General features: G+C 36.6%; 1 protein-coding gene across 1 annotated transcript in view; it reads right to left on the reverse strand.

Annotated features, from left to right (window-relative positions):
- ZC3H12B (zinc finger CCCH-type containing 12B) overlaps positions 1-15,742 on the reverse strand; it is a 415,031-nt gene that overhangs the window by 99,283 nt on the left and 300,006 nt on the right. The window contains exon 3 of the mRNA XM_010982002.3: positions 2,057-2,217. The gene's annotated coding sequence lies outside the window, so the exon portion shown is untranslated. The remainder of the gene's footprint in view (positions 1-2,056; positions 2,218-15,742) is intronic.

Raw genomic sequence — 15,742 nt, forward strand, 5'->3', positions numbered from 1 at the left:
CTAAAAATACTTAAAAATGTAAAGGATTACATTAACTACACCCCCAAAAGCCTCTAATGTAAGTGAATATTTACTATAACACAATTCAGAAACGATTTGTATAATCTTTCTTTTCCTTTTTAGGTGTAAAATGGTATCCTAATATCTATGCAACTTGAACATATTTATTATAATTAAGAATAGGATCACAGAATATCAATGCTGAACTAGACCTTGGAGTTAATCTGGTCCATCCCACATCACTGTATAGAGGGGAATTTTGAAGTCAAGAGGGAAAAGGGACTTGCCATCGGTTATGCAATTACTCAGTAGTGAAACTTGGAATTCTGGTCCCTTTTCTTCCAACCCAGTGCCTTTCCTACTCTACTACAATGCCTCATTGCAATGGTCCTCTCAGGTTTTGTTGTGAAACTACTGTCCAACCCCAAATTTCCCTTTATTGCACTGAATCAAGATATCGATATGCATTGCTAAGCAGGATTCTCCTTGAGGAGAGATCACTTTACCTGAATAAAATAACCTAGAAGGCAGTTGTTTCAAACATCTTTTACCTTCCTGCCAGTATATTTTCAACTACTTCATGGATCCTGGGGCAATAGATAGGAAAGAAGGAAATGTGATCCAACTGTGGGGCATGCTACTCTCTCTCAGGGATATGCAAGCTTTGGTCTTGCTGGGAGCAACAAAGAGAAAAAAAAGTTACCAACTAGCACAGAGGTAAATGTTTCCTTAGTATTCATTTGATTCCCTTTTCCCTGACATTGTGTTGGAATTTTATTGTCTACAAAGTATGTTCACATTTATTATCTCAAGTTATTCTCACAACAAGTGTATGAGGTAGAAATTATTATCCCCATATTACAGATGAGGAAACAGGCTCAGAGAGATTAAATTAATTACTCAAATTTACATAGTAAATAAGAAGCAGAGCTGATATTTCAATTCAGATTACCTGGCTTCTAATCAAAGGATTTTGCCTCTATACCATAATTGCCTGTAATTTTGGCATACTTAATGAATTCTGAAAAAATACTATTAAAGATATAATTAAAAGTTAATAAATGCCATGTAGAAGAAGTTCTGAAGGCTGTAACTTAAAAATAGACATATTTTCACCTTTCTTTGAAACTACATAAACATTTCTATATTACAAAAATAATGAGTCTTAAATTCATCAGACTGATCAAGTGTCCAAAATTATGTGACATGAGTCTAGAATCAGTCAGAACAAACTGCTTTGCTACCTTAGCTAAGTAAATTAAACAGATCCTCCAAGTAGAAGGCTTCATTTCTACATATAAAGGATATACCTGATCTGAAAAATTTGGTTTCTATTTACAAAGTATATGGAAAAATGCAGAAGAAAATGAAGGAAAAAAATCACAACCACAGCTGTTTCATTACTGAGAATGGTTGCTTCTTTCTGTAGTGCTGGTTTTTCTTCAGTGGCATATATTGGGGTTGCTGAAACATTTTCTTAATATACTATGTGAAAAACTTTCCTTGGAAAACTAAAATGAAGTAGAGGTACAATTCTTCATGAGCAAATCATGAAATGATATAGTCATAGTTTTCTCTTAGTCTTCTCTAAATACAGTGTTAGAAGTCAGAGAGACCTGGATCTAAAACACAGCCCTGAACTGAATAGCTAAATGACCTTGGGCAACCCAAGACTGTTTTCTATGTGTAAAATGCAGATGGTAATAGCATGTATATCACAGAATTGTTATGAGGATTAAATGGGATAACACATGCAAAGTTCTTGATACTTGATTAGTAAAGCTCAATAAATGATAGTTTCTGTACTCTTACCCTTTCCAACACTGATTTCCTGTTACAGAATCCTACATTTTTTTTAACCTAAGAAGTTAATCTTATTAGCCATGTTCTTCAGATTTTCACTACTGCTTTGAGAACTCAACATTTCTGAAAGAAATCTTAACAGTCTTACAAAAGTAGCCTCAGCTTTCCATAATACACAGCTCTTGATAATCTCATTATAGTCTATTCTTCCCAACACCCCCCCCCCCTCAACAATAGCCACCACAATACTCACCTCTTAACATCTCAGACATTTCCAATGTCTGGCACAGAGCCTCAGCAAATTCAGTTCTTTGGAAGCCTGTAGTCCACATCTGTATTTCTTGTGTGGCTTATCCATCACATCATGGCTTTTATCCTCTGTTAGTGAGGCAGAAATGCCAAAGAGTCCAAAGCCTTGGAAAAGGAAGAGTTTAATAAAGTCACATGAGGAGAAGGCAAATCTATGGCAAGAACTCAGTAATTCATCCTCTGAAACACATTTTACCCATTTAAAATTCAGTACTATAGTCAGGGCAGCAAGAGATTTCGATCTCAAATGCTGATAGATTTTTTTCAATAATTGTGCTAATCTGAGGTAGAACATTCTTGTACTTTCATATGTACTGACACTCAGAATCTTCCACAGGCCTAAGAGAACTTATCTCATGACTGTGGATAAGACTCAGTCTAAAAGAAAAGTAGCTGAATTTTATGCACATGCATGCACACTCATATTTTTAAAAAAGAAAAACAAAGATAAACAGTGAATTTAAAAAAAAGACTACTTTATCTAGACTTTTCATTAAGTAACAGAATGTCTTGAGATAGGTCCTATGTACAATTTGCAGATTAGGCATGACTATTTCCTCTTGTTAATCTTCTCTGTAAAATAAAATAAGATAATAAATCTTAAAGGACCACAATTTAGAATAAATATTAATTTCCTAATGATTTGAAGTGTATCAAATTTCCTCCTTGAGGAGACTTCTGTTCTTCAGTTCACTCATGGTCCAATTAACTAAAAAGTCATACATGCAGTTTACAAGGTTAACAGAAATAAGAAAAACACTTGGATAAGACTAAGTTTAAACATTTTACCCATTCCCTTCTACCTCACTCCAAAGGAAATGAATGAATAATCTTTTTGAAAATTTTAAAATGCTAAATCATTACACGAATAACAAATTACCATCATCTAATTTTAAGTGGTTCAAAACATGTTTCCCACCTAGAAGTTAGAGCAATAAACCATGGTCCAGGGGGTAAAGTATGGTCTAACAAAGGTTTGTGGAGGTTCTTATCATTATTCCCACTCCCTAGCTTTGTATTTCCTGAATATTACTAGTAGTAGTGTGGTGAATATATTTTCCAAACTCCAAATCAGGCCATAAGATCTGATAAATGAGGTTTCTGTATTGCTTATTGGTGCAAGATACAATTTTAACTGGAGATATAACTTTAATCCTGAAAAAATTGGGACTTCTGTGACACTCTCATGGTTTGAAAGTATAGTAGGAAAAATGTTTGAAATTAATAATGTCATAGAAATGTCTTGTACAAATTGGCAATAATATTTAACCTGAAATCATTAGAAAATAAATTCCACATTAATTTAGACATACATGAATTTCAACAAAGTGGCATGTAGCTTTATGCAAATAAACTTATGATCCTCTATAAGATGTGAAGTATGTTCAATAGTAAGATGCTGTTCTGGAGTTGATATTCCATGTATACATCATTAGGATCTGCTCAACCAGACATCATCAATTTGTGGGCAAATATATTCCCATAAGGCAGTGGCATCTGAGTTGGTCATACTAACAAATATGTTGTTAGTTGTAGCTTCTTGTATGCCATAACAAGGTTGATGAAAGGGTCGACCTTGTTTATCCACATCTGCTTCTGAAAGACCCCCTTCTGATTTTACAGATTTAGTGATTTAGAGATTCAATAGACGACACTACATTTGTGGGCATCCAAGAAAAGACTCACAATCTGCTCCTGGAGTTCAGAAGGAAACAAAGAAGAATGCTTTCAGTAGCTTTTATTCTGCTATACTAAGCTTCTTGTGGACTGGGTGTCTTATTAATCCCTACATACCCTGTGCTGAGCCTCACATATAGTAGATGCTTCACAAATATCAGCTAAATAGCTTATAATATCCTTAAGGAAGGAAGCATTTTCCCGACCTTCCAAGTTTTTCTGTGTGTCTTCATAATTGAACAGCAGCTATTTCCTTGAGTTGACTGTCATCTTATAGGCAAACAGGATAGGAAGCAATGTTTTGAGGCAGCAGACAAAATTATTCACATGGGTCATGCGAATGATAATATGTGTCATGGAGGAGCTGTTACTCACCTACCTTCCTGCATTCCCAGGAGGAAGGAGATAGGTGGCACATTTCTAAGTGCCATCTATGAAACTCATGGTCCTTAAAAGAAGCAGCAGTATATTGCAACTTAGCTATTTAACCTAATTTCTTATAGAAGGGTAAGAATAAGCACAATTGGTGACTATTAATTATATATCACCCTCAGAGTGAAGTCTTGCTAGAGTACAGAAAGTGGTGAAGAGGGTTAAGAAAGTGTGTCAGTTTTCACTAGCTTTTTAAAAAAAATCTAGTCTTCATAATGGCCTGCCTGGACAGAAAGAGACAGAGTGAGAGAGAGAGTGGTAGAGAGAGAGAGAGAGAGAGAGAGAGAGAGAGAGAGAGAGAGAGGGAGGGAGATGTGGACAAGCAAATTAAAATAAATACAATTTAACGATAGCAAAGAACAAATATATACACAAGATCACATGAAATTTTCCAAATTTCATGAGCAAGTTAAAGGGTTACCTATTAGGACAGATGACCACTACAGGAAAGAAACAAGTCTCTATTTGAAGAAGCAGCCAAATCAATAAACTCGTGTCCTACTTCTACCATTTGGAAATAGAAATAATTCCCCTTTGTACAGTTGATAAATCAGAAACCATTGTCCCCTGATATGAAAAAAGCCCTTGCTCTAGCTCTATAATATTTTATATTTTACACATGTATATATATAAAATACATATACCAAGGAATATAGAATATATCACTATAATAGACAGTCATATAGAGTAAACTATTAATTTAGGTTAAACTAATAAGAGCCAAACATATCCAAATTGAGACTATTTAGTAGTCCAGTGATTGACTTACTTTGTCTATTTTCTTTGTTGGAATTAGATTCGTACAGTTTGTTTTATGTTTTTACATATATATCGCTTTTAAGAAGCTCACTAAAGAGAAGAAATTTGCACAATTTTGGAGCCCAACTTGCATATGTAAGTTGTGATTATGTTTTTTCATAATAAATACATATGCTCCAAATGGAAAACTTTGGCCATGCAAGAGTAACAGATGGTGCCCCAAATTTCTTATTGAAGCACAGAAGTCAAGCAATAGAATTCGAAGACTGAGCGTAAATATTGTTGATATGTTAAAAAGTAAACAGTTATGATGATATACTTGCCACCTATTATCAAATAAAAATCAACTTTCCAAGAATGTCAAATTATCAATTATTGCTTAGCACATAAAGGAGCTCTCAGTCTGTAGCCTTCTTTAATATAAAACATTAGAAGAAAAAAATTAAAATTTCAGAAAAAATATATTCAATCACAAAAAAGTTAAAAGGTGAATAAAAAGTCATACAAATTATAGTTTACCAAACAATCCCATATATTTACCTCATTTGAGTTTTGTAACCATGTATTAAATAAAAAGGTAAATATTATTTCCCCTATTATCCAAATGAGGAAATTGAGGCCCTAGAATGTTATATGACTTATTCTATCTCATAAAACTTCACATTGGTAGAACTAGAACAGTAATACAGGTCTTCTGACCCCTTGTATGTTTTTCTTCTGCCTTCCAGACCACTGCTGAGTACTATATCACTGTATGGATATACTAGAATTTGTTTATTCATTTACCTGTTGATGAATCTTTGGGGTATTTCTAGTTTTACAAATAAAGTTGCTATGAATATTTGTATATAAATTTTTGTATGGACATATGTTTTCATTTATCTTAGTTAAATACCTAAGAGTGGAATGACTGGTTTATATGGTAATTCTATGCTTAATTGTAAGAAGCTGCCAAACTGATTTCCAAAGTAGTTGTAACCATTTTACATTCTCAACAGCAGTGTCTGTAGTTCCTTGTGGTTTAATTAGCATTTCTCTAGTGCTTAATGATATTGAACATCTTTTCCTGTGCTTATTTGCAACCACTGTCTCTTTTATGATGAAGTATCTTTTCAAATATTTTGCCCTTTTTTAATTGGGTAATTTCCTTTTTTATTAGTGAGCATTTATTTCTATTTACTTAGTTTTTAAAAACAAGAATAAATCACACTTTAGCTTAAAGGTTTTACAAACCAGTGAACTATGAATCTAACATTATTACTATAGATATTAGAAACTATGCATTAGAATCTCAATTTATACATGATGAAATCAAATGATAATAATAGCAATGAAAGCAAATAAAAAATCATCCAAAAAACAAAAATGAAAACTGTGTGAACAAAACATCGTTTACTTTGTGTCTAAAAATAGATATTGTCAAAAAGGTATTCACAGGTATTAGTGAGGATAAAGGATCCAAGTGGAAATAATTGGAGTTCACTTACAAATATATCCTCCCTACCACACAAACAATATAGAATCTGAAAGAGCTTGTCTTTTCTGCTGGAGAAAAAAAAAGCACAGAAATGCATTCTTGACTCAATAATGAAACAATCAACACATTTCTTAAGAAAGCACATAAATATTATTTTTCTTAAAGTTTTAGATTTTACACTTTTGTTTATTGTGTGAGGTAAGAGTCAAGGGTCAAGGATCCTTTATTTATTTTTTACATATGGATGTCCAATTTTTCCAGCAACTTGTGTTGAGAGATTATCCTTTTTATCCTTAAATATATTTTGCATCTTTATCAAAAATCAATTGACCATAAATATGTGGGTGTATTTCTGGATTCTCTAAACTGTCCCGATGACTTACTATCCCCAATACCTCACTGTATTGCTTACTGATTGAAATCAGGTAGTGAGTCCTCCGTTGTTTTTTTTTTTTTTAAAGTATTTGTTATGTTTTAATTTATTTATGTTTTATTTTCCTTTACTTCTGGTGAGATTTTCTTCACTTTATTGAAGTATAATTGAGTTACAATATTATTTAAATTTCAGGTGTACAATATAGTGATTCTCTTTTTATACATTCTAATTATACAATAAGTCTAGTTACCATCTATCACCATACAAAGTTACTACAGTATTATTGACTGTATTCCCTATGCTGTACATTACATTCCTGTGACTTATTTCTTTCTTTTTAATTTTAAATTTTTTGGGGGGAGGATGGTAAATAGGTTTACTTATTTATTTAGTTTTAGAGTGGGTACTGGAGATTGAACCCAAGACTTTGTGTATTCTAAGAATGCACACTACCACTTAAGCTATAATCTCCCTGCCATGATGTAAAACCGGAAGTTTGCACCTCTTAATCGCCCTTTTCCCCCATCCTCCTACCCTCATTCTCACTGGCAATCACCAGTTTGTCCTCTGTATGTATGACACTGTTTCTGTTTTGTTACGCTTGTTCATTGCTTTGATTTCAACTGTAAGTACAATCATAAATATCTTTCTATGTCTGACTTATTTCTTTTTTTTTGTTTTTTTGTTTTTTTTTTAACATTTTTTATTGATTTATAATCATTTTACAATGTTGTTTCAAATTCCAGTGTTCAGCACAATTTTTCAGTTATTCATGGACATATACAAACTCATTGTCACATTTTTTCTCTGTGAGTTATCATAACATTTTGTGTATATTTCCCTGTGCTATACAGTGTAGTCTATTCTACAATTTTGAAATCCCAGTCTATCCCTTCCCACCCTCCACCTCCCTGGTAACCACAAGTCTGTATTCTCTGTCTGTGAGTCTATTTCTGTCCTTTATTTACACTTTGTTTTTGTTTGTTTGTTTGTTTTTGTTTTTGTTTTTTAGATTCCACATATGAGCGATCTCATATGGTATTTTTCTTTCTCTTTCTGGCTTACTTCACTTAGAAAGACATTCTCCAGGAGCATCCATGTTGCTGCAAATGGCATTATGTTGTCGGTTTTTATGGCTGAGTAGTATTCCATTGTATAAATAAACCACCTCTTCTTTATCCAGTCACCTGTTGATGGACATTTAGGCTGTTTCCATGTTTTGGCTACTGTAAATAGTGCTGCTATGAACATTGGGGTGCAGGTGTCATCCTGAAGTAGATTTCCTTCTGGATACAAGCCCAGGAGTGGGATTCCTGGGTCATATGTTAAGTCTATTCCTAGTCTTTTGAGGAATCTCCACACTGTTTTCCATAGTGGCTGCACCAAACTGCATTCCCACCAGCAGTGTAGGAGGGTTCCCCTTTCTCAACAGCCTCTCCAGCATTTGTCATTTGTGGATTTTTGAATGACGGCCATTCTGACTGGTGTGAGGAGATACCTCATTGTAGTTTTGATTTGCATTTCTCTGATAATTAGTGATATTGAGCATTTTTTCATGTGCTTTTTGATCATTTGTATGTCTTCCTTGGAGAATTGCTTGTTTAGGTCTTCTGCCCATTTTTGGATTGGGTTGTTTATTTTTTTCTTATTGAGTCGTATGAGCTGCTTATATATTCTGGAGATCAAGCCTTTGTCAGTTTCACTTGCAAACATTTTCTCCCATTCCGTAGGTTTTCTTCTTGTTTTACTTCTGGTTTCCTTTGCTGTGCAGAAGCTTGTAAGTTTCATTAGGTAACACTTGTTTATTCTTGCTTTTATTTCTTCTAGGAGAAAATTTTTTAAATGTATGTCAGATAATGTTTTGCCTATGTTTTCCTCTAGGAGGTTTATTGTATCTTGTCTTATGTTTAAGTCTTTAATCCATTTTGAGTTGATTTTTGTATATGGTGTAAGGGAGGGTTCTAGCTTCATTGTTTTACATGCTGCTGTCCAGTTTTCCCAACACCATTTGCTGAAGAGACTGTCTTTATTCCAATGTATATTTTTGCCTCCTTTGTCAAAGATGAGTTGAACAAAAGTTTGTGGGTTCATTTCTGGGCTCTCTATTCTGTTCCATTGGTCTATATGTCTGTTTTGGTGCCAATACCATGCTGTCTTGATGACTGTAGCTGTATAGAATTGTCTGAAGTCTGGGAGAGTTATTCCTCCAGCCTCTTTCTTTCTCTTCAGTAATGCTTTGGCAATTCTAGGTCTTGGATGGTTCCATATGAATTTTATTATGATTTTTTCTAGTTCTGTGAAATATGTCCTGGGTAATTGGATAGGGATTGCATTAAATCCGTAGATTGCCTTGGGCAGTGTGACCATTTTAACCATATTGATTCTTCCAATCCAAGAGCATGGGATATCTTTCCATTTTTTAAAGTCTTCTTTAATTTCCTTCATCAATGGTTTATAGTTTTCTGTGTATAATTCTTTCACCTCCTTGGTTAGATTTATTCCCAGATATTTTATTACTTGGGGTGCTATTTTAAAGGGGATTGTTTCTTTACTTTCTTCTTCTGTTGATTTATCATTAGTGTAAAGAAATGCAACTGATTTTTGAACGTTAATTTTGTAACCTGCTACCTTGCTGAATTCTTCAATCAGCTCTAGTAGCTTTTGTGTGGACCTTTTAGGGTTTTCTATATATAGTAACATGTCATCAGCATATAATGACACTTTTACCTCTTCTTTTCCAATTTGGATCCCTTTTATTTCTTTCTCTTGCCTGAGTGCTGTGGCTAGGACTTCCAGGACTATGTTGAATAGGAGTGGTGATAGTGGGATCCTTGTCTTGTCCCAGATTTTAGTGGGAAGCTTTTGAGTTTTTCACCGTTGAGTACTCTGCTGGCTGTAGGTTTGTCATATATAGCTTTTATTATGTTGAGATATGTTCCCTCTATACCCACTTTGGCGAGAGTTTTTATCATAAATGGGTGTTGAATTTTATCAGATGCTTTTTCTGCCTCGATTGAGATGATCATGTGGTTTTTGTCCTTTCTGTTGTTGATGTGATGTATTACACTGATTGATTTGCGTATGTTGAACCAGCCTTGTGTCCCTGGGTTGAACCCCACTTGGTCATGATGTATAATCTTCTTTATGTCTTGTTGGATTCTATTTGCTAAAATTTTGGTGAGGATTTTGGCGTCTATGTTCATCAGTGATATTGGCCTATAATTCTCTTTTTTGGTAGTGTCTTTGCCTGGTTTTGGTATCAGGGTGATGGTGGCTTCATAGAATGAGTTTGGGAGTATTCCCTCCTTTTCAATCGTCTGGAAGAGTTTGAGAAGGACTGGTATGTGTTCTTAGTTGTATGTTTGGTAGAATTCCCCGGTGAAGCCGTCCGGTCCTGGACTTTTATTTGTAGGGAGGATTTTAATTGCTATTTCTATTTCCTTTCTAGTGATCGGATTGTTCAAGTGTTCAGATTCTTCTTGATTCAGTTTTGGTGGACAGTATGTTTCCAGAGACTTGTCCATCTCCTCTAGGTTATCCAGTTTGGTTCCATATAGTTTTTCATAATATTCTCATATGATCTTCTGTATTTCTATTTTGTTTGTTGTAATTTTTCCATTTTCCTTTCTTATTTTGCTAATTTGTGCTCTCTCTTTTTTCTTCTTTGTGAGTTTGGCCAGAGGTTTGTCGATTTTATTTACTTTTTCAAAAAACCAGCTTTTGGTTTGGTTGATTTTTTCTATGGTCTTGTTAATCTCTATTGCATTTAATTCCTCTCTGATCTTTATTATTTCCTTCCTTCTGCTGCTTTTTGGGGCTTTTTGTTCTTCTTTTTCTAATTCATTCAGGTGGTGGGTTAAATTGTTTATTTGAGATTGTTCTTCTTTTTTGAGGAAGGCCTGTATCGCTATAAACTTCCCTCTTAGCACTGCCTTTGCTGTGTCGCATAGGTTTTGAGTGGTTGTGCTTTCATTATCATTTGTCTCAAGGTATTTTTTAATTTCAGCTTTGATTTCCTCATTGATCCATTGTTTTTTTCAATAACATATTGTTTAATCTCCATGCTTTCCTTTTTTTCTCCTTTGTTTCTCTGTTGTTGATTTCCAGTTTCATGGCATTGTGGTCAGTAAAGATGCTTGAGATAATTTCTATCTTCTTAAAATTGTTGAGGTTTCTTTTGTGTCCAATTACATGATCGATCCTGGAAAATGTTCCATGTGCACTTGAAAAGAATGTATATCCTATTTTTGGGGGTGTAATGCTTTGAAAATATCCACCAAATCTAGTTTTTCTATTGTAGTATTTAATTTCTCTGTTGCCTTGTTTATTTTCTGTCTGGAAGATCTGTCTAGTGATGTTAATGCAGTGTTAAAATCTCCAACTATGATTGTATTCCCATCAATATCCCCCTTTATCTCTGTTAGTAATTCTTGTATGTACTTAGGTGCTCCTATGTTGGGTCCATATATATTAACGAGTGTAATATCCTCATCTTGTATCACTCCTTTAATCATTATAAAATGTCCTTCTTTATCTTTCTTTATGGCCTTTGTTTTAAAGTCTATTTTGTCTGAAATCAGTACTGCAACACCTGCTTTTTTGGCTTTTCCATTTGCATGGAATATCCTTTTCCATCCTTTCACTCTCAATCTATATGTGTCCTTCTCCCTAAAGTGGGTCTCTTGTATGCAGCATATTGAAGGTTCTTGCTTTATTATCCAGTCTGCAACTCTGTGTCTTTTGACTGGAGCATTTAGTCCATTAACATTTACAGTAATGAATGATAGATGTGTGCTTATTGCCATTTTGAACTTATCTTTGCAGTTGAATTGGTATATCCTCTTTGTTCCTTTCTTCTTCCTTTTGTGGCTTGTTAATTTTCCTTTGTATTATCATGGATTTTATTTAATTTTTGTGACTCCTTTGTAAATTTTTAGCTTGTGGTTACCCTTTTTTGTAAATCTATCAACCCATTACTGTAACTGTTTTTATTAAACTGATAGTAACATGATCTCAAACCCATCCTACTGTTAAAAAAATTTAAAAAAGAAAGAAAAAAATATTCTATATTTCCCTGCCTCCCTCTCCCACTCTCAGTGATTTGTATGTCTTCTTTTATAATTTCATGTTTACTTTATTTGTAATTCATGAGTTATCACCTTTCCAGTTGTGTGTTTCTCATTTCTGTAGCATCCTGCTACTTTTGTATTTAGAATAGCCTTTTCACTATTTGTTTTAGCATGAGTTTAGTGTTGCTAAACTCCTGTAGCTTTTTTTTTGTCTGTGAAACTCTTTATTTCTCCTTCTATCCTCAAGGATAGCCTTGCTGGATAAAGGATCCTAGGCTGCATCTTTTTTTCATTAAGGGCTTTGAATATATCTTGACACTCCCTTCTGGCCTGTAGTGTTTGTGTAGAGAAATCAGCTGAGAGCCTTATGGGGGGTTCCCTTGTAACTTACTCTTTGCTTTTCTCTTGCTGCCTTTAGAATCATTTCTTTATCCTTGACTCTGGCCATCTTGATTATGATATGTTTTGGTGTGGGTCTATTTGAGTTCTTCCTGTTTGGGACCCTCTGAGCTTCCTGTACTTGGATATCTGATTCCTTCTTTAAGTTTGGGAAGTTTTCAGTCATGATTTCTTCAAAAACCTTTTCAATCCCCTTTGATCTTTCTTCTCCTTCTGGGACCCCTATTATGCGAAGATTCGGATGCTTTATATTATCCCAAAGGTCCCTTATGCTATTTTCATTATTTTTTATTTGCTTCTCTTGTAGTTCTTCTGAATGGGTGCTTTCTATTGCCCTGTCTTCTAGATCACTAATTCGTTCCTCTGCATTATCTAGTCGGCTTTGCACAGCTATTAGATCATTCCTCATCTCTGTCAATGAGTTTACCCATTCTACTTGGCTCTTCTTTATAGCTTCAATTTCATTTTTGACATATTTTATATCTCTAAACACTATCTCTTTTAATTCCTTCAGCACTTTGATCACTCCTTTTTTGAAATCTTGATCTAGTAGGCTATTGATGTCTATTTCATTGATCTTTCTTTCAGGGGATTTCTCTTGTTCTTTTAATTGGGAAATGTTTTTCTGCTTCTTCATCTTGCTCATACCTCTTTGGCACTGTGGTTTATGGATTATCATTTGTTTATTTTGGTCCTTAAGGATTTTTTCTATCTGATTCCTATTTAGGAATAGAACTTAGGAAAAAAAGAAAAAAAAAATAAGAGAGAGAGAGAAAGAATTTTAAAAGAAGAGAGAAAGAGGGTTTTAAAACAGTGTATAATGAATAATAGAAGAGTGAGTTGAAGCAGAGTATTAATCGGGTTGAGACGTCCTTTTGAAACCTTTACAAAAAAAGTGGGGAGGAGATGAATAGATGTATTTGAAACCTGTGTGTAATCAATAGCAGGACATCAAAACCCAAGAGAAATAGAAATGAATTAAGAAGTAAAGATTAAGAGAGTAATAGAAAATAGAACAGGTAAAAACAGATTAAAAAAAAAGGGGGGGGGGGTGGTTTGTCGGTGTTCTCCTGGAGTCTGTGCTTTTAATGTGAAGTCTTTCTGTCTTCGTCCTGTTTTGGAAGCTCAGCTTGCTGTTTTCAGAGGCCCTCCGTTGGCGCCCTCTTCTGTGCTGCTCCCAGCACCTGTCGGCAAGCAGATCGCGCCTCCTCCTAACACTGGGTCAGGTGCAGGTCTCTGCTGTGGGCGGGCAGGTCGCTGCCCCTCCGGATGCCGCAGTCAGATGTTGCAGACTGGCCGGGTAGGAGGGCGGGTCGTGCCCCCTCCCAGCACCTCGGTCAGGGGCTGTGTTCCTGCCAGAAAGGCGGGGGCCGCTCTCGCTCTACCTGCGCCGCCGCCGGTAGCTCTGCTGCTCTGTGTGGCTGCGCGCTCCGCCCTGGTCTGCGCTCCGCCCTGGTCGGCGCTCCGCCCTGGTCGGGCGCTCCGCCCTGGTCGGCGCTCCGCCCTGGTCGGCGCTCCGCCCTGGTCGGCGCTCCGCGGGTGGGCTCTGGAAGACCGAGGGACAGCCCTGTTCCTGCTCCGAGACAAAACCCAGCTCCTTGTTTGTCTTTGTGGAGCAAGTTCTCTGCGGGACCAGGATGGAAGGATCCTATCTGCCCCGGGCTGCAGGCCAGTCTCAGTCTGGCCTTTGAGGCTGCTAGGCCCTTCGGTGTGGATGCAGGTTTCGCCCCCGCCCCCGCCTGATTGCTCAGCGCGGAGGATATGGCGGCTGTGCCTGAGCCCTGCCTCTCTTTCCCCGAAAACTTTCCGCGGGTTTTCAGAGATGGGGGTGTGCACCCTTCCCCCGAGAGCACATCAACCTTGCTGTTTTATGGAGGGCCCAGGTTGTTCTGCCCGGTGCACCCACAGCCACGGCGCGCAGCCCCTTGCGTTCCCCCGGGGCTGCCTCCGTGCAGCCACTTCCGTCCTCCGCCCGGCTTGTGCAGCCTGGCCCTGCCCACCGCTGCCGGCCCGTGTCTCAGGCTGGGTGTCGGGGGGACGATCTGTGCCCGTTTAACTTAGTTCTGTTAGTCAAGGGCTGCTCTGTACAGATCCGAGCCTCGGAGGTTCCCCCTCCGTCCCGCTGGCCTCTCAGTTGGAGAGGGGAGACCCAGCGAGCGAGCGCCAGTCTTCCCCTGCCGCTCCCTCCCCGCGGGACCCGTCCCGCGCTGCTTTGCCTTTTGTTCTTTCTTTTTTCCTTTTCTCCTACTAGATTTTTGGCGTCTTTATCTTTTGAAGAGGGCGATGTTCTGTCGGAGTTCCACAGGTGCTCTGGTTGGCTGAGTGGGTCTGTAGTTGTGGGTCTTGGTGTATCTGTGGGAGAGGGTGACCTGCGAGCGTCCTTCTACTCCGCCATCTTACGGACGACTCTATGTCTGACTTATTTCAATTGGCATAATAACTTCCAGGTCCATTCACGTTGTCACAAAAGGCAAAATTTCATTCACTTTTTCATTTTATAAATTTTTATTTGAAGTATAGTCAGTTTACAATGTTGCAGCGATTTCTGGTGTACAGCACAATACATCAGTCATATAGGAACATGCATATACTCATTTTCATATTCTTTTTCACCACAAGTTTCTACAAAATATTGAATATAGTTCCCTGTGCTATACTGTATGAACTTGTTTCTCTATTCTATACATGGTAGTTAGTATCTGCAAATCTCAAAATCTGAATTTATCCCTTTCCAGCCCCTTATCCCGCTGGTAACCATAAGTTTATTTTTGATGTCGGTGAGTCTGTTTTTGCTTTGTAAATACGTTTGTTTGTCTTTTTTAATATTTCACCTATAAGTGATATCACATGGTATTTTTCTTTCTTTTTCTGGCTTACTTCACTTACAATGACATTCTCCAGGTCCATCAGTGTTACTGCAAATGGCATTATTTTATTACTTTTTATGGCTCAATAGCATTACATTATGGAAATATACCACACATTTTTTACATTTTTTATTGATTTATAATCATTTTACGATGTTCTATCAAATTCCAATGTAGAGCACAATTATTCAGTTATACAAGAACACAGACACACACACACACACACACACATATATATATATTCATTGTCACATTTTTTTTCTCCATGAGCTACCATAAGATCTTATATCTATTTCCCTGTGCTATACAGTATAATCTTGTTTATCTATTCTACAATTCTGAAATCCCAGTCTATCTCTTCCCACCTTCCACCACCTTGGCAAACACAAGTTTGTATTCTATGTCTATGAGTCTATTTTGTTTTTATTTATGCTTTGTGTGTGTGTGTGTGTGTGTGTGTGTGTGTGTGTGTGTGTGTGTGTGTGTTTTGATTCCACGTATCAGCGATTTCTTTCTCTTTTTGGCTTACTTCACTTAGAATGACATTCTACAGGAGCATTCATGTTGCTGTAAA

The sequence above is a fragment of the Camelus dromedarius genome, chromosome X (assembly GCF_036321535.1).
Source record: "Camelus dromedarius isolate mCamDro1 chromosome X, mCamDro1.pat, whole genome shotgun sequence".
Taxonomy (NCBI): Eukaryota; Metazoa; Chordata; class Mammalia; order Artiodactyla; family Camelidae; genus Camelus; species Camelus dromedarius.